The sequence below is a fragment of the Lepisosteus oculatus genome, chromosome 7 (genome assembly GCF_040954835.1).
Source record: "Lepisosteus oculatus isolate fLepOcu1 chromosome 7, fLepOcu1.hap2, whole genome shotgun sequence".
Taxonomy (NCBI): Eukaryota; Metazoa; Chordata; class Actinopteri; order Semionotiformes; family Lepisosteidae; genus Lepisosteus; species Lepisosteus oculatus.
In genome coordinates this window covers 18,057,104-18,084,079 of record NC_090702.1, presented here as the reverse complement: position 1 = coordinate 18,084,079, position 26,976 = coordinate 18,057,104, and the positions used below count along the sequence as shown (strand labels likewise).

The following is a 26,976-nucleotide window of genomic DNA, read 5'->3' as shown; positions in this document are numbered from 1 at the left end:
TTGCTTATTTTGGATGGCACTGTACAAACTAAAGTCTTTAGTTTTACTTAAGTAAAATATAGTAAAGTATAGTAATATTTACTGAAGTAAATATTTTGCTACAGGCTGTATGGACTTCCAGGAAACACACCTGTATATTTTTTTAACTTCCTATGTATTACTAACTTAATGCTCTATGTTTGAATAATATCAATTTTGCTAATATACAGTGTTTTCTTAGGATTGTTTTCATTAACGAGTTTGTGATTATCCAATTAAATGTACCATTTCTTTAATCGGAGCAAAGTAACAGTAATTCATCAGAGACCTGCAATGGATGGTTCATGAATATTAGAAATTGATAGCCATCTTGGATTAGACTGTGCCTGGATTAAACTTTTTTTTCTGAAGGATCATTTCTCTTTGCCCATGAAAATATTGATGATGAAAAGTAAACCAAATCCTCCAAAATTGCACTCTCCTATGGTTTATATCCAATAAAACTCTAAACTTTGGCTTTTATTTAATACCAATTCTGTTAAAAATTTAAATAATGCACTATTTGAAATTCTGTAAACTTAACAGAATAGAGCACATTCATAAGTCAGTTTTCTCTTGGCACTGAAATGGGATGGCATTGGTTATCATTTAACTTAACCATCTGCTTGGGAAACTATTTGTTTCAAGCATTGTATTCGATCTAAACTAAAGATCTGTCTGGGAGACTGTCCACTTTTTCTGTTTATAAAGTTAAAGGAAGTCCAAATATATTTGGTACTTTTAGTTAATAAGTCTGTATTCTACTGCATAGTGCAGTTTTGTTTGGTTGAGTTTGGTCTTGGATGATGACTTTTTCACAATTTTTTGTTTGCTGTTTTTGGTTCATTTGACAACCATTCTAATCCAAGCACTACATTAATACAATTTTATACTGAGGAGTGTTTCAGAACATGACAGCAGTCTGTTTTATTATATCTGCCTGTATTACTGCCTGTATGGTTCTACTCCATATCCCCACTGCTGTTTTGATCTGCTTTGAATTGATGTCAGTCCTGTTACCATGCAGTGATAGTGCACATTCTCAGGTGTACCGTTGTAATTTTAAGCTTAACAAAATTATCTTCATTAGCTATGCACTCTTTGATCAAATTATCACCATTTCATAAATCTTGATGTATGAGTAGTTTTGAATATCCTATGAAAATAGTCATTCATACATACATTTTCTAACCTCTTTATCAGACACAGGGTTGCGGGGGAGCTGGAACCTATCCCAGCAAGCAACAGGCACAAGGCAGGAAAAAGCCTGAATGGGATCCAATGGCAGGCACAGGCACAGACACAAACACACACACATACTCAAACCAGGGTCAATTTTACCAGAATCAATTAACTTAACAGTATGTCTTTGGATTGTGGGAGGAAACTGGAGCACCCATGAGAAAACCCATGCAAACACAGGGAGAACAGTCAAACTCCACACAGGAACTCCAGGAACTAAACCTAGGGCTCCTGTGCTGCAAGGCAGTAATGCTAGCTACTGCATCATTTAAAAAAACAACAGACTTAGAATACTTAGAATGCTGACAAATGTTTAGAAACAGTAACCAAGCAATTTTTTTATGCTGTATTTTTAACCTTTTTTTTACATACTGTACACAAGAACTAGCACAGCGATTCTCAGTCCTAGTCCTGGAGTATTCATGTGTTTGCTGGTTTTGCCAAGTTCTTAATCACAAGCTAATTTGTTGCAATTATCTATTTGATATATTTTTGTGAATGTGCTTTCAGCTCCTACAAAGCTGAATAAGATTTATAATTGGTATAAATCTTGTGCTAATTAAGGTTTCAAGACAACCTTCATTCGAATGTGCAAGTTGAAATTTAACCAATTGGACTCAAGCAGAAGGTAAAAAGCACTGAAGCGCAGTGGGAGTGTGAGGTACTGTCATTCCCTCAAGTCTGTTCATCATCAAAGATCAGCTCTTAAGAACAGTGTACTTCAAAAAAAAGGGAGTACCTTCTTAATTAGTAATTTGAGGAGAGACTTTGAAATGTTCTGTGTGCTGATGTTGTTGGAAATAAGGCTGAAAAATGTCTAACCTGAAAAAAGCAGATCAGTTACAGGCCCCGATTAGCACTGGAGAATTAGAACAAAAATCAACAGACACATGATTGAGACCAATGGTTCTATTGAATTAAACATAACTGAAGCAGAATGTAAGAAATAAAAAAGAAATAAAGTTGTATGGATTAGCTTTCACCCTTCTCAATAGATATTCATAAATAAACATGAATAATTTGTTGTGATGACTCAATATTGAAGAAAGACATTTCATATAGATTTTTCCCTTGCCCTAAGTGGGACCTTTACTGATCTTTAGGGCTATACTATGCAATCAATAAACATATCTGTCAATTTGGCAATTAGGCCAAGGTTTAGGTTATACACACTTTTTCTGCACCATGATACTTTTCAGGAGATATTTCATAAATAAATGGATAATGAATGTTGACAAAACTACCAGCTACTAAATGAGCCAGATGTGCTGAATGGCCTCTGCCTGTTTGTAACCTTTTTTATGTTCTTATTACGCAGGCCAAATAAAATATTATACTTTTGCCTTGTTTCTTTTGTATTTGTTACATTGCAAGGTTCCAATGCATTCCAGTCACAAATTTTATGGAGCATTAATAGATGAAGCCTTGAAGGTAGTAAAAATTCTGATTATTTTCAAAATTCTGATTCTTTAGTGGTGGACAGATAATTTTTAATAATCAACATGAATAATCACTGCCATAGATCCTGTATATGTTAGAATCTATATTGAAAGTGTAGGGACAGTTATTTTAATTAGAATTAAGTGTTATTAAGGATTTCTAATCATGTGTTCCTTGACCAAGCAGCCTGGTGTCTTCAAGTGTAAGGGTACAGGAATGGAGCTAAGGAGGTGCCTCTTTGTGATCTCACCCACAGAATGACCTTGTGATCTTTGCATGTGGGAAGATAAGGGATACCCAGTACCAGTACTCTTAATGATGGAATTCCACTACTGATATCTGGATGTCTAGCAGAACATTCTAGGCACATCTGGACATGATCCACTACCACCAATGTACAGCACTCATCTGGATGATGTGAGGGCTGCCATAGTGCACCAGAACACTCACCACACATTAGCTATCAGTAGGGAGGAGAACAGAGTGATGAAGCCAATTCATAGACGGGGATTATTAGGAGGCCATGATTGGTAAAGGCTAATGGGAATTTTGGCCAGGATGCCAGGGTAACACCCGTACTCTTTTCAAGAAACACCTTGGGATTATTAATGACCACAGAGAGTCAGAACCTCAGTTTTAAGTCTTATTTGAAGGATTCCACCATTTTATAGTGTCTCCTTCACTATACTGGGGCATTTGGATCCACACAGACCACAGAGTGAGTGCCCCCTGCTGGCCCCACCAACACCTCTTCCAGCAGCAACCTTAGTATTTCCCAGGAGGTCTCCCATCCAGATAGTAACCAGGCTCACACCTGCTTGGCTTCAGTGGGTTACCAGTTGTGAGTTGCAGGATGATATGGTTGCTGGCATAAACGTAAAGAGTAAGTATTGTAGTTATTTCTTTCTTCAGATGAATTGTGGAGAGTAAGAATAATGCAATCACCAACATCATCCACTTGGGCAACATTTTACACCCTTCCTTTGTTTTCATATAATTGTGGAATCTGTTTTTCCCCAATGAACTCTCTGTCTCCAAAGTTTCTTTTAGCTTTTACTGTATAACTTTGTATATTTAAGTCTATTAAGTGTACATACTGTATGATTTTTAATTATTCTTGTTTTTGGGTAAAAAAATATAATGAGCGACAATTCTCTGCTTTGTGTAGAGAAGGGTCCTTCCAATTTACTGTAGGTAAAAATTCAGGTTACAGTACATAAAGACTTGTGGAACAGAAACTTTACGTAGGTCAGGGAGTGGGTGTGCAGTAATGTAAAGGCTCAGAAATGGAATATGACATCCACAATCATGAGTACTGTGTTAAGAATAGTCTTACAAGCATTCACGCAATGCGTATGACTGCAGAATCTGAATAATTATTACCATAAGTATTTAGAATGAACTTTTACAGTATACTGTATATTATCTTTCATTCCAAATATCTTTACATATAGGAGGGAGACCCACTTTTCCCATCAACAAATGTGCAGCAGTTACAGTACTGTGTCCCAGAAACCACACTACAGAGAAGATTAGGTAGAGAACTAATACATTTCTGCTCCAAATAAAATAAGGGGGCACTTTAGGAAGGCCAGATTGTTCAGACTGGAATTTAGCCAGGAAACTGGGGTTAACAATGTAACAGCAATTGCAATGAGATCTTTATTGACCACAGTATAGACTGCAGCTTAATGTCTCCTAAATAAACTATACTTCTGATGAATTAACATATCTTTGGATTATATTTTTTGGCTAGTAGCATCATCTCTACTTTAATTTTCTTTTTGTCATATGAGATACAGAATCAACCTAAGGTTATTAAGATTTAGTGTGATTGTACAATTACTGTACAAAATAGCTATAATTGGTCTTCATTATTAGGTTCAATTTTCTCTAGATTGTTGTTGTGGTTTCTTAATTGATATATTAACATTTTAAACTGAAAAAAAAAATCTTGTTCTTTCAGGTTCACTTGTGAATCATGCACAGTCACTAACATTAAATACTATTTAAACTTTGTGGAAATTTCAGGATTGTTAGTGTTGTAGTTGTACTATAATCATGCTTATCGTACTGTACATGACTACATTTGCACACAAACATCCATGCATGCATTATCAGTAAGTTGAATATCCCAATAAGGGTCGTAGAAATACAGATTTGACCAGAAGTAATAGACACTAGGCAGGGCTAAGGTAGTGCAGCTTCTCTCCTGCTGTATAGGATGACATTTCGTCAGAGGGACATGGAAGATAGAAGCAGCCAGAATAACCTGTTAAGCCTTCCCAACAAGTCTTTGGAAGATGGGAGAAAATTACAGAACCCAGAGGAAGGCCATGTTAACACAGGGAGAACTGCAAACTTCACACAGACTAATACATAAGTCCAAGGAGTTGTAAGGAAGCAGCTCTAACACTGTGCCAACATGCTGCCTTACATTTCAATCAACACACCAAGACTAATAATGGTGATTTGTCCAATGTTGACAATACAGAGATGATATTAAGCCAATTAAAATCACTATTCACCTTACAGTTAGCATTCTGGAATGACATGAAGTTTAAAAATTTATTCTGACCTGACATTTCAAAACCTTTTACTATGTCTGACTCAGCAGTAAAAACTGCATTCACCATCACTGAAGAACATTGCAGTTTCTTATTTGATGACTCTGGCAGTTTGAACTGGAAAACGAACATTGTCTGCAAATTTCTGAGAGCATATAGAGATCTCTAGCCACAACTTATTTTAGTTCTAAGTGCAAAAAAATGGTTAAATGATTAAAGTGTCTTGTTTCTTTTTGAATACCTTTAATTGTAAAGAAGTTGTGGTTAGAAATTAAAAAAAACACAGTATATAATACAAGGTCTAAAGCGTATCCATAAACTTTAAAGACATTATTTTTATTGATCTAACTGTGACTGTTATTACATTGCATAATTTTATTTTGCATGGCTTCTAGAGGAGGGCAAATTCTTTTGTATCACTAGATGAGTCAATGTACTGTACTGTATATTGTACTAGATTCTCATATGTCACACCATTCTGGGACCCTTAATACATGATTTGTGTAAGAAAATCGCAAGGGAAAATGGCAACAATTTCATTTATATTACTCCATAGAAAGAACAGTAAGTACCTTTTCTCTTTAACAACATGGACGTTTCTACTGTTGTGCTACTAGGACGTAAGGGCATACTGTAGGTAATGACCCATATGACTAGTGGACACAAATAATACCTGGTTATCCATCATATAGGCTAAATGCTGTCAACACATATCATCTACTGTGCAAATGTAGAAAAGCAGTTTCAATCCACAGTATATGCAATGGTTTCTGTTGTTATAACAATTATGAAGAAGAATACTGGTTTATAGTGTCATATAGTTTGTTCATTAATTCAGTTTTCTGAATCTATTTGAAAATCCTTAGCAAACAGCACTAACTTAAAAAATGAAAAATAGGTAAAAAGTACAATAGATACAAGTTATGTCTTAAATCCCTCATACAGTATGTCCAAGTCTTTGTCTTTCTCAATTATATTAGTCTTACCCTTTTCAGGGTACCATCTTTAATTTTGTTTTATTTTGTTTAGAAGAATATGTGTTTTCACTTGCAAAATGCAGAATGTACTGCAATGCTGTTTATTCTTCATTCAAATTGAAAGTGGGGCTTGCAAATGCAGTACACAGCTGTGTTCTCTACCTTTTGCTTTTCTCAGTTATTCGTACTCTGTTATCAGGAGACCTACATCAATTTATATATATTAAATGTACTAATAGTTCCGTTGCTTATTTGCCTTGAGTACTTTTCATATCTTCAGGGAAGCTTTCACACTATTTCTTAGTGGTCACTTATCTATTATGAGAATTATATATTATAATCAGCTCTTGATGTATTACAATGCTAGGGACAGACCCTAAAGAGTCTCGAAAGAGACTTCTGCTTCTGTCTTCTGCATATACAAAAGGGTAAGTAAATAGTCATGGGCAGCTGGTTTACAATCCTCAGTGTTATGAAAATGCCAAGAGCTAGTTAAAATTCACTCACATTATTCTTAGTGGTTTTATGCTATTAAAACATAAGCAGAGATCGCAAAGCTTTTCCTTGTAAAACAGTGAAATACATCTGTTTCACTCATCTAGTGAGCTACAGTATGTCATGCTGATGAGCCCTAGTAAGGGGAGAAACAGCTACTGTATCTATAGCTCCTAACTAGCTTTACAGTATGGAACTAGAAGTCATTTTGGACAGCTCCACTACTGTACATTTAGCACGGTGAAACGAAAATAAGCTTAAACATATTCGTTCAAACATATCTATCTGTTTTTGGGAAGGAGAATACAGTTGAAAACTGAATGCAGTTTACAATAAAAGTTTGGGAGAGATGGCTGCAGCCAAGTTCAATCTCATCTCAGCAACTCTAACTTGTAGTCATTCTGATGTCATTTATTCAATTAAAAAAAACTGTTTCAATATTTAACTGTATAAATACTGTACATAAGCCATTGCTACTTTGCATTTGTCTTTTGCATTTCTCCTTCACCCCATCTCTAACTTTGCAGCTACCCATTGGCTAGATCTTCACTCAGAATGGGGGACCCATCCTCCTAGTCCAATAGCCAGGGAGTTGCCTTCATCCAAGCAAGAACTAATTCTTACTATGACTAAACACATAAGGAATTTTTCAATAAATTTAATTTTGGGTGTAACTCTTTGTGAAATGGAAATCTAACTGCATACAGGTTGAATTAACACTTTCACTGAACTCTGTAAAAGACATTGCGCACATTTGTAAAAAACAAAACAAATTAATCTCTCAGTCCAGAGCAAGCAGAATACACAATTATGCATTTGAATAATTTTTAAATTATCCGGTTCATGCCATTGTGCATTCTGTTGAATATTTGAATACAACACTTATTTCATTATAATAAATATTAACGCTCAGCAGATCATTTTAATAATTCTCCACATGCTCTGATAAAATCCCCCAAATCCCTCGTTGAAACTGTTCAGAGCACATTTGTCAAAACCTGCCCACCTCATAATTAGTAATGCAAAGAGGCAAGACTCAATCAAAAACAAAAATGTTCATAATCGAGCTTGAACTACAGCAAAAAAGAAGAAGAGCCACAATGTAAGAAGGATCCATTATATTCATACATTAAATATAGGAAATAAAATACAACAATATAACAGAAGTGTTCATATTCCCTGATTTGGTTTTTACTTTGGTTTCTTCTGTATTTTGTTACAGCAAATTTTTCGTAGTTTTGTTTTTCTATAACTGCTGTACATTTTTTCTGAGAAAATTTGAGGTAAATTATAGTTTGCCAAACCACATTACATAACATAATCAAGTACTGTGTGTCAACTTCTATTAGCAAATAAACTTTTCTTAGCTTTATTGACAGAGATTCAATATACATGAAAATCTTACAGAGAATATATATATATATACTATATATATATTGTTTAAAGGACAACACATGGCTTTATCTAACTTATAAAGTAGAAGTGAAAATTGTCCTCTGAACAGTATTGTCCAGCCCTTTATATACAGTATGAAAATGTGCACATTTATGTTCTTTGCCACAAATCTAAGATTATTTTCTCATGAAAATCTTATATTGACTAATAAGCCTGCTTTCAAAAAATCTGTTTTCTCAAAGTATAATATTCGGTACTTTTTCTTTCTAAACTGCAAGTAATTTTCCACTATTTTTTAAAAAACTATAGTATGTCCATACTGTATGTATCTAGAGATGCAAGATTTGAATACAATTTCACATCATTCTCCACTTCTGCTTAAAGCGAGTATGAATCTAGTGTAGGTAATAAAAAAGTCTGTTTTATTTAATGCAGAGAAAAGGAAGACACATAATATATGTACTCAATTTTGTTTGGTACTCATACTGATATTATAAACTATAAATAAACAATAATCTTTGGATTAGAGTAGTGATTTCTCTTCCACAAGCCGCCAGCAGGCTGTAGCATCCTTAAATTTGTCCATTCAAATGACTCTTGGTAAACAAAGAGCTCTTGAAACTTGAAACTGGAAATAAAAAAAGTGATTAATCACCTTGCATATCTCAGAGAGAAATGTAAACTCCTGTAGTTATGTTACTCATCTGCCTTATTTACAGCATACTTACTTGTACTTAAGTACTTGAGGGTGGTGGCTGACATACAACTCCCTATACTAATTTCAGTTTGTGTTTCTTGTTTATGTTTGCAAGGTGCCTCAGCATTCAATAACACAAATGGAGCTGTACCTTGTGATGTTGAGTAAAAAAATAAATTGAAATAAAAAAGGAAGTCGTAACCACAAAGTTGAAACACCTCAAAGTGCATCAGGAGCTGGAAATGATGGGATCGTAAATGTAAATGTACTGCAGTTGAAGTTCAAAGTCTTATAAAATGGAAGAAATGTTGCAAATTCAAGATGAGTATTGTAATTTTCTGGAGAGGTGGACAAATAATGACTTCATTGTACTTAATTCTCATTCAGGCAAGTTTCCCGAGGTAATCACCTTGGTATTACTGTAAATAGTCTATGAACTAAAGGGCTGTACTGTATAACGTAGTAATTCTTTTCATCATTTATGTTTTTCAAAGCATGTGGTGTTAAATATTTTTATGTCTTTTCTTAATGCACTGTATACCAAAGGATGCAAAGAATTAAGAATGCAAATGTAAACTGTAAAATGTAACTTTTACATTATTTTTTGGGAAGCACCACCCTATGTAAAAAAAAACTAAAACAGAACACCACTGGAATGGAGCAATTCTGAACTGGTGGACAACAAACTAAAGGCAAACTGTTAATAGAAACACCCCTGGTATTGTGAAATGTGCTAATGGGACTTCAAACTTTTCTGTGTATAAGACACTCATTTATTATTTAATCTAGAGGACTGCACCCCCAACAGAACATTGCCCACTATTGCTATACATACAATATTTCTATTGTACCCAGTGTAAAGTGTTCTATTGTATTGCCTTGTTACCAATTTATATATTCTGTATGCACAGAAACACTAACATTTAGGTGATGTCTATTAGAGTAATTTCACTAACAAGTATACAAATTCAACATGTCAAAAATAAAATCATCTTGGAAAATATTTAATATATATAAAGCAAAATCAAACAATCATGTGGAAACTGTTCTTGAGTTCAATTTTGTGCAGTTTTTGCTGGCAAATGTCAAAACAGGCCTTAAACTCAATGTGAAAGGTCTGGCCCCGGGGTCCTCCACTCTTTCTGTCTGGAGAGTTCCCTTAAGAGCTGAGGCCAGGCAGCAGTCAAGCCTTCAAGCAAAGAATCAAAGGTTGATGGTCCCCCAGTGAGGAAACACATTTATGTTTAGGAGAAATGAAGCAATTAAGGCCCAGATTGGAAGTATGCAATATATACTGCATGAAAGAAGGTATTATATCACATTTATATACACTTATATACACTAGCCATGGTGATACAGTATTCATTTGTTCTAGAAACCACATACTATAGTACAAAACATTTTCAAAGTTTAATACTAAAGCTTGCCAAAAAGACACAGAAGAGGTGCAAATACCTCTTTCACCTTCAATCCATCACAATCGGCTAAACTAGAATCAATACCAGGAGAAAACTACTGTACTTTACCTTTCACAAATGAGTTGGAAGGTTTTTAGGTAAGACGCCTTTAGCAACATGTCATTTTCTGAATGCTAAATTAATACACAGCTATGTTCCATTTATTGAAAAAAATAGGTTCTGAAGGAACATTGCTGTGAAGTCTGAACTTACTGTGCACTGTACACATTATTTTGAAAACATAATTTGAACAGTGAATGAGGGAATAGGGCTTCAAAATGAGCTAAATATCTGTGGGGTATTTAATTTAAAGTGGTTTTGCAATATCCTAGTGTCGTGTCATCAGTCTGTGCTTAAGATTGATTTAATTATTACAGATGTTATACTGTAGATTTAAGTGTAAAATGATTTTGTTTCTCTGTGTAATATTATTATAATTATTTATTTTGTTCAGATTTTTAAATTCCCTGACATTCATCTTCCAGTCCCTGAATACTATTTTTTATGAAAACCATACACGTCTTAAATCTGTTTAACAAAGTCATGTTTGTAATAATATGATATTTTCAAACCTTGTCATACATTATCATACATTTCCATTTAAAGTATGAATACAGTATATTTTATTTTTATAATTTTATTGTATTTGATTTCTCAGATAAAATTCATGTTGAGCCTCATCACATAAAACTCAACATTCAAAAGAACACAACTTATTATAAATCTTGGAAACGTCCCATTTTCATTATCTTCTGAAACAATGGATTTTTTCAGTCAATCATTTCTTCAGGTGTCCTTGAACAATGGTTCACCAGATAAATAGCTATATTCGATCCAGAGATTACACCTAAATCCCCTTACATAATTCCTCTAGAGACAACAGCATAAATTGCAAACAATCCCCCAAAAGCCAGTCCTTTGCTTACAAATGATATATTGAATTTTGTTCTTTTAATCTCTTCTTATCTACAAAGATTTCTAGTGCAGTCCTAAAGAAAAATAGAAAGTTCTTGCTAATCTATGTAATATAGTATATCAAATATCATATCATAAACATAAAAAGAAATGACAGCATGATTTTACATTATAAATCGTGTTTGCTGTTAGTTTACTGATAAATTAATTAAATCCACATTTAAAAATGTCAGATGATAAATATTATACAGTATATGACTTTTCCTGATAAATAGAAACTTTAATTATAACTTTTAGTATAATTCTAACTCTAACACAGTATTTATAATCATATTATTGTAATAAGATGATAAGAATTAACAATGATAAACCTCAAAGCTTTAGCTTTGAGCAAAGAAGACTGAAGACTGAAGGGAATTGATACATGCATTTAAAATCATGAAAGGTATTGACAAAGTGATTCTAAAGAATTATTTCACAACCAGCATTGAAACAAAGACCCAAAGATACAATTAGGCACCAAGAGGGAGTGCATTTAGGACTGAAAACTGGAGGTATTCTTAACTGAAAGTGCTATGGGCACCTGAGACAAATTGTCCAGCTATGCTGTTGAAGTAGATACTGTACACTGGGACCCTTAAAGTAGTAGCTAGACAAGACCTTAAGATCAATAAGCTACTAGAAAATAGATGAGCGCAATGAGTCAAGTGACCTTCTCTCATGTGCAACCCATCTTATGTTTGAAGAAGGATATGAGATGTGAAAAAAGGGTTGGCTTCTTTTGGTACAAAACATTCCATGCTTAAGCTCTTTTGAGTTATGGCAGGGACGGGAGTTAACTGATAAGAGATTCCAAGTGTGAGATGGAGACTCCCTAACTATGGGAAGATAAGATCGGCCATTCAAAGTGTTCAAGGTCTTAGGAATGTCCAAAGACAGGTGACCTCCCCCCATTACCATGGTAACAATTTGCGTCAGAAACGGCTGAAGTTTGTTATATAAACTGGAGCTTTACAACAATTCTCTGAACAATATATTGTTCCTTGCATGCAATAAACTCATGCAATAAACTCAAAACCAGAAACTATTTGTTTGTTACAACATGTTCTTATGACGGTAAGTTCAATGTAGAAGATGAAGGCTTTCTTCTTCACAGAAATACAAAGAAGAAAAGAGTATCTCAAAACTGTAATCACTTCAAAGAATAAAGCGCAGACCGGAAGAGTAACTCACTTACAAAAAAACAATACTGAGCGAGGTGGCTAGGTAAAACTGTGCTTAAGTATACTGGGGGATGGAGGTGTGGTGGAGAGTAAGTGATCTGATAGGTTGACTAATCCTATGCTTTCCCCTGCAGACAAAACAAGAGATCCTCTGTTGTCAGGAAGTGGGTATCGTAACACTGTTGAGTCATTAATAAAGGTTTAAGATCAATACAGTTTAAGATCAATAACATTTGGTAAGTTTATTAATTTATTGAAGATGCACTGATTCAAAAATATTTCAACTTGAGCATCATCAATAACAGAAAGAATCACACAAATAATTCAATAATAGAAAAACTATTCAATAAAATATACGAGATGTATCTAACATTTAAAAAGATAAATCAATTTCACTTTTCAACCTCACAAAATCTGCAATCAGTGAAATTAAAGCTTTTTCTTTCATTACTTTGAAATAATTGAAAGAATGGACTGGACTACTGTGGTAAACTGAATGTTATATTCAATTGAAATATAAACATAAAAAATACAGTCAAACTATAATGGAAAATTGCTCTGTTATTTTTCTAAATTCATTTTGTTTCAGCTTTAAAGGAACAAAAATGTTATGCGTAAATAATAATGAACTCTCCTGGGAGAAAAAAAAAAGTGTTTTCTTTCTGAAGAACACCAAAAAAGACCTTAATGAACACTTTTCCTTGTCTTCTCTATCACTTTATAAAATCTCTATTAGTGAAGCTTTCTGTAATGATCATGAAGCTATAGGGAGCACCTTTTAATGAGAAACCTTGATGAAAAACCCTTTTTGAAAGAGAAAAAGATTAATAATGCAGCCAACAGAAAGCAATTTTCCCACATTTAATCTTCTTACCTATTTTACATTATTTCCCCAGGGAATTCTGAACTTCACAGATACACAGCTCTGCACAAATAATCAATTAAGCCAGAAGAATCTCGTGATTTCAGCAGTTGCTTTGTGTCAGACCTTCAGCTACTTCAATAGATTTTTTTCTCAACCAAAATGAAAAAAAAAATACGAGCAGTTTCTATTGATAACAACATAGTAGCATAGAACAGAATGATAAGTCCCTGAATGGGGGGTGGGCTGGGGTGTCTTTTCTTCTTCCATTTTAAGAAAATTAAAAACATTTAAGCAATTAAAAACCAGAAACTTTGTTGAGTGCAGCATTAAAATCAGCTTATAGAAATAAAAATAATCTCATTTGCATTCTTTTGTGCTTTTCCTATCTAGGAAAGCTTAAGAACATATGCAGGATGCATTAAAGAGGGATAAATACAGTACGTACTGTACATTGCAAGTAAATTCTCCTGTCAATACACCCAGAAGGGTTGTGAAACATTTGTAGAAAATGTCAACAATAAAAAAGAAAGTGGAACAGATTTAGTGATCTTAGGCTTAAATTTGAACATAAGAAAACATAGACAATAACAAGTAAAAACAGTGGTTTTTCTCTTGTCCTTTTGAAACAGATGACTTGATGTGATACTTCCACTGGGACATTGTATAATAGTTCCTTTTCTTCAAATTACTTCCCATTACATTTAGACAGCTTTCATTTGTCTTAATAATTCAGGTTAAGCAAGTGAGTTTATCACTTTGTTGTCAAGTGTCTCATAATGACCCAGTGTACACTAAACCATTGGCTCAACCACAGAAGTACTGGAATGTGCAGAGCAGCAAGTCTTTATTAAGCTTTACATACTGTAATTGCATACTGTCTTGAAAGAGTACATACTTCAACTTCAGCACATACCTCACTTTAAAAAAACAATTAAAAATTAATAGGATGCTACAACTCTAACCCCCCCCCCCCCCCCCCCGTGAAAATAGGTTTATATGGTTTTGCTTATGGTTTAGAAAAAGGATCCCTATGACAAAGTTCATTTGGTTATATCCATTACGTTCTTCAATGAGTACCAGCAAACAATGTTCTGAAACACATCTAATGGCTACAGTACATTGTTCTAACCTTGTCTGGCATGTCATCACTATCTGTTCTGTTCATGTATCGTAAGAACTGGGTTTTTGTGTTGGCACATTATTGTCACCTTACAGACAATTGATTCCCATCACTAGGCAATTATATAACATGATTGCCTAGTGATGGGAATCCATTTCTTGACATAAACCTATCCATTAACCATCCCAGACTCTCTACTTCAGTCTTTTACAAACCCACGGATTCACACTATCACGCTATCTTCTGTACAGCTCATTTCACCCCCAAAAACACCAAAAACTCTCTCCCTTTTTCACAGTTCCTTCATCTACGACGACTCTGCAGTGATGACATGGATTTCCAGAACCAAGCACTCACAATGCACTCCTTTTTCATCAACAGAGGATGCCCCACCCATGTTACTGACAGGGTCCTCATCCAAGCCAAAAACAGCCCCCGGACCATCAATTCAATAAGGAACCCCTGGCCTAACAACCACATTCCTTTGGTGCTTCCCTTCCACCCCAACAAACTTTCTATTCCTAGGACCATTAACAACAACTTTTCCATCCTACAAGCTGATCCCTCCACTAGGGCCCTCTTTTCTGACCGCCCCATCATCTCATATCGCCGACCACCTAATCTGTGTAACCTTCTTGTTCACAGCTCCCTTGACCGCCCTCAACAATCACCCACACTACTGTAGGTACTTTCCCTTGCAACAGAGCTTGCTGCATCACCTGCTAGTACAGATTTAACACCACACTCATTCAAGGCCCCTCAGACCAATTCTGGATCACCGAGGTGACCTCTTGTACCTACAGAAACCTCATATACTGTATCGCTTGTACAAAATGCCCAGCTATCTATGTTGGGGAAACCTGGAAGGAGACTAGGAGACCACTTCAGAGAACATGTCAGGGCTGTGAAGATTAAAGATTTCTCCAAGCCTATAGTTTTTCATTTCACCTCATATGGCCATGATCACACTGATCTCTCTGTCTGTGTTGTCAAAGAAGGGTTTCTTAACTCCCATAGTAGAAAGACATCAGAAACAAAAATTATCCTGAAACTTGGTTCACACCTTCCCTCTTCTCTCAATGACAGGCTTGTTTTCGTGCAATCTTCTCTATTCTCTTGCAGGTTTCAACTTCACACATCTCTTTACCTCCCTCTACTTCACACCACCTGGCCTCTCTGCCTCTCCCCTGCTCCCACCTCCAACACTCTCCCAGCTTTTGTTCTTTTGTCTTTTTCACACCCGAAGAAGACTCCACAGCTGGAACATTGTGTTATCTTTCTTGTCTTTTCAGCTCCACATAAACCTATTACTTGTTCAATTATATAACATGTACAACCTCAACTGACAACTTCAATGCTATACATTAATCTTACACTAAAGATACAACTCTATGCTGTTTTTTTTTTCTTTTCTCCTCATAGCTAGTACAACAATGAAAGGAGATATAATAAAGTATTAGGTAGGCTGATGTCTTTGGACTGACAATTAAACAGAATAAACAGAATATATATTTTTTCTTTTAGACCACAAACAACTAACTAATAAAAAAGCAAAAACAAAAAATATGCTAAGAAAAAGCTAACAAAAATAATGGCAATGAAGATCCTCAAAATATATTACTAAAAATAAATACTAAGAGAACTGTAAAATAAGATGTAAATTAATCCCCCATAAATCCAGTATAAAGCCAGGCACGCAAGACATGTCTGTTTGGCATTGGTAGAATACATTTTAAGTACTGTATAGTATTATTTTCACATTCTTACAGTACTTGTCCATGGGGAATAATCCTATTTGACATAGGAATGGCAGTCAAAACTCAATACTAAAACAAGAATTGTATGCAAATTATCCTTCATACAAGTATGTAGCACAAAATGAAAGCAGTGAACAAACTCTATGACCTGACAGTACAAAAAAAATATATATAAAAAGGGAAAAATCAATCTCGACAGGCTGGAAAATTAAATGTGCTGATTTTAAAGATAGGCCATTTTGTGGTGCTAGGTCTGTAATCCAGAATACCTTGTGCCCAAAATGAATGTTTTCACCCTGTTTGAAAATGCTCATTCTGTAAGGTGTGTGCCAAAAGGCTTCCAAAATCATAATAAAAAAAAGATTAATGGTAAATATATCAAAGCTCAGAAATTGACTTTCACAGAGGATCTTGCAAACAGAAAAGAAATCAATACATTCCTAAGTTAGAGCCATTTATTCAGGTCCTGATCTTTGTGTTTCCTTGAATGACATATTGTAAAATGAACAGTGTTTTTTGTAATTTATCGTTTTATTGTTTGTGGCTTTTAATTTACTGACAGTGAGAGAAAATGAAGGTCTGTGATCAAAATCACTATAATATATATATATAACAAATTAAAATTTTAAGTAATAAAAGCATACAGTACATACTTTAAATTTAAAGCACTGTAGAGCATGCAGTTGTAAAATAAGTCCTTGCACCTCACCATTCTAAACACCAATGCTAGCCTTTATACACAACACAGTCATTATAGTACATTAATTTAAAACGTAATATTTACTTTCCAGTTCTGGAGTTAAAATCATCAAGTGTAGTAGGAAAATGAGCCTTCCATGGTAATTTTAGTAATTTTAATTTATAATCTTTAAAGTCTTTATATTTAGAAGACAAAGCAATAATCCCTTTAAAACTATTTTAATTTATAAAATTCAAATCAGGATTTAATTAATAATTTAATCACTTTAGTGCCAGCTATTATTTTTAAATGGATTTCAGATATGATTTTTTTTAATAACAATGCATTAAACCCTTAAAGGAAAAATATGGTGCACTGGGTAAAAACAAGAAAAACAAGAGAAGATACAAAATACAACTTTTTATCATTAATTATTTTCTATTTGTATTGTTTGTTATTTATGTAATCTCTCAATCTACAACATACTGTACAGTAATTCCAATGTAAATCCCACTCCTTACTCTATGTGATTATGAGCTCAATAATGTACAGATCCAGCCATTCAAAATGCGCAAAGTATGCTGCGTCAAAAATCCGGAATCACCTTGTAACACCGCCAGGTGGAGCTAATAAATAATATACAGCATTTGAGCTGTTGTCAGAAAACGCCCAGTTTCGAATCCCAGTCACTGCTGAGGAAAAATCTTTTTCCAATTAAGAATTTAAGTTGTGTACTCTTTAGATTTTTAAAAATTTTAAACTGTGTACCACAGCATGTTAATCATTAAACATTAAAAATTCTGTATGTTTTATAAAAACAGGATTGCTTAGTTGGGAAAAGTACACAACCTTCCACCTTCATCATAAATATTTTAATTATGTATACATGTTTTATGCATAGAAAGCCTTTACAGAAGATATTACTAATAGTATTAATAATGAATGACCTTGGACAGGCTGTAAACTCAAAGTATTGCCGTGGTCCACTTTCTTTGTAACTGGCTGCAGGCTGCACTGTTTTTACATGCTCCTTCTGACTATATTAAGTTTATATACTTTATAAAAAGTTATAATATTTTAACCTTCTCTATGGATACTTGCGCTTGTTATCGCAGTAAAAAACCTAATACTTTTTAGAATCCGCTAAATAGGGAATATGATATGGAATTGCATATCTAAAGAAATTAATAATTATAGAATTATATTCATATAGCTCAAATTATCATGGTAGTACACTTTCTTTGGAAATGTCTGCATCAGTTTAACTCATTCCCCTGTTATTACGTGTGTGGTGTAATGTCTTAGGTGTGTGCCTTGCATGCTGGTGGTCGGGGGTTTTAACCCAGCTGTTACCATGAGTTTTCTTTTAACAAATAAACATTTCTTTGAAAAACTAAAATTGCAAATATTATGGACACTATATTGACAATTTTTATATTTCTTAATATCACAACACGTTCGAAGCTAAGTGATTTATTAATAACAAATAATTTATTTGCGAAATACATTTATTTGTCCTGCAACAAAGTTTTACTCATTCAGAGCGCCCTACATTACAAACTCCAAGAGTTTCATTTTGTCTATTGCTACAATATCGACAGCAATGTAGTTAAAAGGAACATGTCAAAATGTTTCCAAAATAAACACAAGTGAACAAGTTGAGGGATTTGATAATAATAGAGAAATCATAACAATGACCCTGTGTTGCTAATCATGCATTCCCAACTGAAAGAAGGGCACATGATGGTTTTGTGTTAAAGCATTTCTTAATGGAAATCTTTAAGTTAAACAAGGGAGGGGGGAATGGTTTTATATTTTTTACAATTACGGTAATCGGAGAACAGCCTATCAACATGACGGGCAAACTATTTTTTTTATTTAAAAAATAAATAAATAACATACAATGACATGTTCCTGCCTAACTCAAACATTTTGTGATTTTAAAAGCTGTATAAATGGATATTTTAAACCACTTTTTAATTAAACGTCCTGGAACTCCTTGTTAAATACCTGCCCAACACCTTCTTCCAGGTGTTGGAAGAATCCAATCCACCTGTTGTTCCCCCTCCACTAAGATTGGGACCTCCTTCTAAAACAGTTGCCATAGGTGGGGTCACTTCTGCCACCAGAAACTCCTTCTGCACCCCTTATACAGCCCTCCCAGAAACTGGGCTCAGTACCAATAACCCTTGCATCAGAGTCCAAAATGCTTCTAGAAAATCATATTATCCAACTGCCCTACATTCAGTATGAATGTAACATGTGGACAGTCAATGACCAGGATTCCTGGACAAAATATGCAAATCATGGGGTAGTATGCAGCTGAAGCTTACAAGTGGAAGTAATCCCTCTTTTAGCTCTTCCATCTGGCCTTAACCCCTAACTCCATGAACTGAAATACCAGGTGAAGCACAAAACCTCCCCTTCCTCCTGACCACACAGACTACCATAGTCAAGCTACATAAAAGAGAAAGAGGTCTCTTCAGACTGCTACCCAAAGCTGAAAATGTTCTGCAAATCATGAGTATAATCTACTGTAATGATATAATTAACCCAAATTGCGAATGTGACTTCTTATCTTTTTACCAACACTAAGTTGTTAGTGCAAGAACTACCATGTGAATATTTTTTATCAGCCCTCTCCTACTCAGATGTTTTACCCACCATTCAAAGGAACACATTAATCATCACTTCTGCATTACACAATCTAACTCTTATTAATATTCTTTAGAGTTTTGTTTTCCAGCATTTTATATAAAAGGTAGCAACAATATAATAAAACAATACACAAAGCAAATTATTAATTTTCTTTAAAAATAATCCAGTTACTTCCCATGCACACTTTGGCCTAGATTAGTGTGGTATTTCACCTTTGCTAGAGAACATTGGAGATTGTTTTTACTGGCCCCATACATTTTAATAGCCTAAAACATAACACTTTTTTAATTACATTTACTAAATGAGATTAGCTTTGGTCATAATCGTACACTATTAATACTGCTACAGCTATTAAATTGTCTTGTATTGTATATGCTCTAATAAACCAAAGACAGTATCTGTTAATAAATTGTACTGTACTGCATGTTTGTCTGCACCAGTATCTTACATATGCAGTTATTTTCTGAAGTTGTGTAATAATATCTTCACATATTGAACATGACGGTGTAGTGGCAATGCTTAAGACAGAATTAAGTTTTGCTGTGCCTCTTCCAGAGGTCCCGCTCTCTCATCTCTGTGGTGCAGGACACACAGAGGACATTCTCATTTTCTTACTGATAAGGAACCATCCCAGAATGGAGATATGGCTCAACTATCGTGATCGATTGCCATTCCTGCCACCTATCTGTCTCTGAGATTCTTAGGAACATCTGGATTGCAGTCCTAGGGTCAGAGTTCATTGTTATTCATCCCTAGAAATAACCAACCAATCAGGGACCTCCAGGGCATCTGAGTCCTGAGTCCTGAATCCCCACCAAACTCGAACAATCATCAGCCTTGCTCCTCTGTCTTTTCCCGTGCTCAGCTTGGACAATCATGTGACTGCCAGTGTTGTCTGAGTGCTGGGACTTACACCTGTTCCAAGCGTTAGGCCAGAGGAAGCCCTTACGTATAGACATATCTGCCCAAGAATTTGTCCTCAGCAAACCTCGTGGACGCTAGCAACCCACCGTGAATGCCTGCTTGATCAACAGAGCCTATGGCCGGACCCTTGTTGACAACTGGATACCCTTATCCAGAAGTAGCCACTACGCTGAAAGCAAACCAAGTTTCTTCCCTCTAAAGAGTGACTCGCATTTGACCGACGCAGTCACCCCTTTGTGCACAGAGAATTCCTAGTTCAGCTCAAGGCTAACTAGGTGGTCCATGAAGAGTAAACCCTTGTCCAGTGCAGCTGACAGATGGACACTCTCTTTCTCTCCCCGCACCTCCGACTGCACCAGGAGTGGTTGGCCAGGAGCCAGGGAAGGACAGATTGGATGCTGTGACAGAGCCTGCCAGTTGTTCCTTTGTGTCCGTAGGAAATTCACATCCATATCTGGATAAGTAACCCAATATTCTACATTGCATCTTGAGAATTCAATTGTTATCTCAACACAGGTTGATATCAATTTAATTCATGTCAGCAATGCATTTAGTAATGAGTATCAAATGTAGAATCTGTATTAATGAGACTGATTAACAATATAGTATAGCCGAATAGTATACTAAAGCATATTCCTTGTTTGTATTGTATATCTTTGTGTTTTCTATCTCTTGTGATATTCTACAATATCTTGGTAACCCTCACAGTAAGGTCTGGCATCTGTATCCAGGCAGACTGATATATTTTTATATGCAGTTTTATGTATTTATAAATGTATTTTGTGTGTACATTGCTGATTGTTCTGACGATTGATCCTCTAATAGCCAAAAACAAATCACCTTGTGATCTACTGTTACAATTAATAAATTATTGCAGTAAATTTACAAAACACCTACAACTGTCCACTCATTACAACACACTAGAAATTATTCTAATTAATAGATTTTTTTAATACTCCTGCAACAGGAGTTAAAGCACAGGAAAAAGAGTACAGCACAGCAATAAAAAGTCATTAAATATATTTATACTATGGCTCCTTACTTACAGGATCATCATTCTATTTATAGGTAAATCAGAACAAGACCACATATATTCTACTGTGGCAACAATTACACTTTAGTTCCATTGTTGGATGTCAATTAAAGCTTCCAAGCTCCTGTCGGAAGTATAAAAAATCTTCAGGATTCAGACATTAAAATATAACTAAACATTTATTAAAAGTAATAAAACATGTTGAGATCACTTCTTGGTCCCATGAATAAAAAGTGAATAGCTTGAGGGCTAGAAAGTGCAAATAATTAATATGTATAAAGTGTACTACTGTATGTGGGACAAAAAAGTGTGTCTTCATAAAAAAAAAGAGATTTAAAGGGGGACTGCAGTCCAAATTTCTCAGTCTGGTTATTACATTTCAGTTAGAAAATTAATTAATTGACGGCATTGCAAAATTTGAAGAATTCTGAATTAAGCACAAAATCATGAACTTTGTGAAAGTACTGTAAGTCGCCATGTTTTCACAAACCTCTAATCTTGCCATAGGCAAGAGCGGGGGTTTGTGCAAATTGTGACATAAAATCATTCCTTCCTGCTAACTGTAATGAGCTGGAATCAAGTCACTGTAAAGACTAGGTTAATGTGATGTACAGTATGAGCAAATAAGTACAGATTGTGCACAGATATTTTACCACAGAAATGTTACAACACGATCTGCTTGCAGAGTTAACAAGTAGTATTTGTCTGCAAAACTGTCTCTAAGTTGTTGATGAATTTAATTCAATTGCATACATTCCAATCTGCAGTCTAGTTAAAGTATGTGTCGTTTTCATAACCTTGTATATACATTAATACAGTAGCTATTCTTGCTTGGTCTAGATCATGAGATTTATTGTAACAGAAATATATATATATATGTTTTACAAATATTATTTGAAGCCTGATAGTTTGCAATATTAAATATATTTTCATTTCAGACTGAACCAAAACTTGTGCTCAAATGTCATTCCTACCATTTTTGCCTACACAAACCAACCAATGTAAAGAGAATGTAGTGAGTGGGTGATAATGCAGTGAGCAGTGCTGGATAAAAAAATAGAAATAAAAATATCTTCTCAATTTAAATGATCCTTTGTATCAAAATTATTTTTAAGACCTAAGTTGAGGTGTGTATTAGATATGATTTTAGGACTAAGAGCAATATTTCTATCAGAAAGATATATTCACAAGCCTGTTTGTATACAATGTAATAAGACTGCTTCACATCACCAGATGTTTTGCTGCCTTGTTCTGAATTATAGACAATGCCGGCAATATGACACTGAGTATACCTGGAGATTTAGTCTATATTGTGATGTAAATTGGAAATTTTACATGTTAACGTGTACTTTGTACTTTCATTGTGGTTTGAAATGAACTCATCGATGCCAATTCTTTAGAACCCCAAAATGTAAAAATAGTGTTGCTTTTCTCCTTTAAAAAACACAAGTCCATGGTTTTAAATCCATTTTTAACATGCAAATAAAGTAAGTATATAGCATGTGTCACTTAATATAAAAATAGAGGCCCACCAACCACCCCTATGAACTGTAATACAATGATCTTTGCATAGTTGTGTTGATTTAAAGAAATAATAATATATTACTAAAACCCACACTGTGAAATTGTGGAAAGCTTATTGACAATCCTAAAATTGCTATATTTTAGCTTCTTAAAAAAATATTTTAAATATTTTTGTATTGTATTTAAATATTGTAAATACAATTTTACAAAATATTGTAAAAATCAGATTATTTACAGTATTACTATTCTGCTTAACAACCTATTTGTGCTTTTAGTTACATTACACATTTTAAAGATTTCAGAATAAAAATAAATAAATTTGCATTGAAATGTATAAGATAGGTGAAACTGCTACATACTGTATAAGGACATATACAGTAGAAGTGAAGGATACCTATTTACAGTATATAACTTATATACCTCAGTATGAACTCCATTACAACTGCTAAAAATAAGATTCTTCATAGTACAGACCTACTGTATATGCATTTTAGGAATAGAAACAGATCATAAATGAATACTGTAAATAAACATGTACCTCTGACTGAATCCCTATTGTAACATGCACTCCACTTTTTGTTAGGATAGATTTTTTTTTACAAAGGCATTTATTTTACAGATGTTAAAAATATGCATCTAGTTTGCACAATTATTACTCAGGACTCTTTACAGTTCACAGCATCAACAACTACCAAAGTAACTTAGTTGTTAGAAACATACCAGAACTTCTAGGAACCATTTGTTCAACATTTGTTTTACAGAATAAAACATTTAGACTAATATATTTAACTATAGTGAGAAAGCCATAATAACTTGTTATGAAGTTATGAAGGTAGAAAAAAGAGGAAAATTCCATTACCTTTATATTGGAGTTCAGGTGCATTATATAGCAAATTTCCCAGTAAATTGTTTTTTAGCAACCCCGTAAAAGAAAATAGGTTAGAGACTTCTAGAAGCCTTGTTGTTGCAAATACCCTATAGCCAGAGATCCACCCAGTCCCCAAAGCTTTCATCATTAATATTTTATAAAGGTAATATTGGTCTGACCTATCTCAAAGAACAATTTATCTTACATTTAACTAACCAGCCACTGCTTCAGCAGTGTTGAAGAAAGAGAGTGAAAAACACAGACTGGACTGGTTAGGGAGAAAAGCATTCCATTAGATGTGTGTCCTCACCTGAAAAATAAAAAACACAGTTACTTGATACCCTTTTTTGTGGTTTTGAAAATAAATCCAAAAGGATTTAAATAATAATAAAGGATCCTTTAAATAATAATGTTATTCAGCATCAACAGGCTTGTACCATTCAAGTATAGGAAGGATGTTAAATATAGCTTGGATTTAAATACCCTATAAATAAATTGATGCATACAGTACATATTATTTTACCTGAACTTTTATTTGCAACTTTAATGCTCAAGGTGACAAATTCTAAGGGTGAGATACAGTAACAGTGATACAAAAAATGTCAGCAAAAACAAACAAAAAAAGAAATATGTTGATTACTGAATTATTAGATTTGAGAACCCAATAACTGGTGGAAGCACAATTAGCAGTCTTTTTGAGCAAGACACTACCACCTTTGCACACTGGGCCAAAGCAATTTTTTTCCAGTTGTTCTTGACAGATTTGTTCAAGCACTCTCAAATTGTTTAAGGATCATCAATCCTTGAACACAGTTTTCAAGTTAGGGATTTGACCGGGCTCCACAAGGACATTTACTTTTTATTCTTAAGCCACGTTTTTGGCCTTGTGGTTTGGGTCATTGACCTGCTGAAAGTTGGATTTTTGTTCCATTTTTAGGTCTGAAGCAGGTTTTCCTTATGATTTTCCAGAAGTTTGCTCTGGGTACTCTATGTTGCAGTCAGTTCTGACAAGCTTCCTAGTCCCTGTTGACAAGGAGAACTGCAATATGAAACCACCAAACTTGACGGTAATGACAGTAGTAACATTGATGTTGTTGTCTAAATGATATATTATGCAGCACAAAACATTTTGCCACACATTTGCAGTATGACTTAAATTATTTATTGTAATCCCAAAGCATGGGATTACATACAACCTGGGTTCCAAACAACCCACCATTTTCTCCCATCTCAGCCATTGATTTCTGTAAATCTTTCCAAATTGCCATTGGCCTAATGGTGGCATTATAGATCAGGCTGCTGTTTGGAGGAAGAGCATGGCTTAGGCAGTGTCTGGGTGTTCTCCACTTCTTAATGATCAACTTCACCATAGGCAAAGAGATTATTAAGAGCCTTTTAAATATTTTATACATTTCTCTTGTTCTTTTATACAAATTCATACTCATGTTATTTTAAAGGCTTCTTGGTCTTCATGGTTAAATCTTTGCCTGAAATTCACTATCTGACTGAGGGACCTTACAGAGCTACTGTAGCTGTCTTCATTTAGAAATCATGTGAATTACTATTGCATGCAAACAGAGGCTATAATTTATTTTTAGAAAAGTGAAGGATTTGAATGCAGTATGCATTCAGAAGTTTTCCATTTGTCTTTGATTTTAATTATCTTTTTACTTTTTTCTTTTGTTTTTGTTAATTGCTACTTTGAAGTGTCCTCACTGCAAGCTTTACAGGAACAATATTTAAAAGCTCTGCAAGGGTCCTAATACTTTTGTAAGGCACTGTATGCAAACAATATTCCCATTTCAAAACTATTTTATCATTAACATCATATGAAAAATAAAACTGTTTCAGGAGTATCTTATTTAAAAAATCAGGTCTGTCACGTTACCTACAGTATAGTAGCTATTGACGCAAAGCTTATTTCAGCGTAAGAGTATGCAGGCAGAAAAGGAAAATAATCTTCTTTGTACTACTGTATATGCAGTACATATCCGACATATTATGAGAATTTGTCAGAGCAAATTAATATAATTCTAATCATTCATAGTGAAACACCATAACACTGACATTTGTAAGACGATAATGAGATAATGTGAAACTTCAATTCCTTAAATTTAGTAGATTATTATACAAATACAATATAATTGATGCCATTGAAGTTTGCTTGTTCTCCCTCTCTTCACCTTTGCACTGGATGTCCCAGGTTCCTCCCACCTTCCACTGACATGCCCTAAACATTTGATTGACTACTCAGAATAGTCCTGTGCTCTGCAGGATGTGCCATTTATTTTAAGTATTGGGACAGAGGTGTTTGTGTTGAAGGATCCAGGTACTCGCCTGATGGCCCTGTATAAACTTTGTCACGTTGTCATTCACTGTCACGAAACTGAAATGTCCAATACTTTTCTCGAAGCTGGGTACCCTTGGTCCGGGGTTTGCGTTCAGGTCGCCAAGAACTAGTAATTCATTTTGAAGAGGTGCTGACTGTATGCAAGCCGCTAACTGATTATAAAAGTAATCTTTCTGTGCATCGTCGCTATCTTCTGTCGGAGTAAAGACAACTAATGAGAAATGGGCATCTCTCGATCTACATATCTCATGGCAGAAGTTACAAAACTTAGGTGCTGGTGAATAACCTGAAAACATTGTTAGAGGACAAGAAGTCGAAGCAGTAGAGGAATCGTATATCTCGGAAGCAAGAAATGCTTGTGCTAATTGGCTTGGCTGTATCTGTGATGCAAGCACTTCATTGATTTTGGCATCAATACACAATTTTAGACAAAACTAAGGTCCAAATCTATCAAACATGTGTCCTTGCTATCCTACTTTATGGACCAGATCCTGGACCTTGTTGAAGCAAGACATTCAAAGGCTTGAAGCATTCCATATGAGTCTGCTGGTTCAACTTCATACACAACATGGATATCAGTGCTCGGACTGGTCTAGAATGGCATCTGCTGCCAGGTTGGAAAATGTCCCCAGGTCATCCGAGGCATACTTGGGTGCAGAAAATTGGTAATGGCACTGAATCCAGTATCTAGTGTGAGTGGACTCGGGCCACAGAGCGATGCAATGGCCAATTGTTGCTATGAACCTTAGCTGTCTCAGCGTCATAATGATGA

The 26,976-nt window shown here is 34.7% G+C and overlaps 1 protein-coding gene across 5 annotated transcripts in view; it reads right to left on the bottom strand.

The window, feature by feature from the left end:
- Positions 1-26,976, bottom strand: part of mgat4c (mgat4 family member C) — a 289,683-nt gene that overhangs the window by 23,371 nt on the left and 239,336 nt on the right. For 3 of the 5 annotated variants that reach the window (XM_069192227.1, XM_069192229.1, XM_069192230.1), the window contains one exon: positions 24,060-24,164. The exons of the other annotated variants lie outside the window; for them this stretch is intronic. The gene's annotated coding sequence lies outside the window, so the exon portion shown is untranslated. The remainder of the gene's footprint in view (positions 1-24,059; positions 24,165-26,976) is intronic. 5 annotated transcript variants of the gene reach the window in all.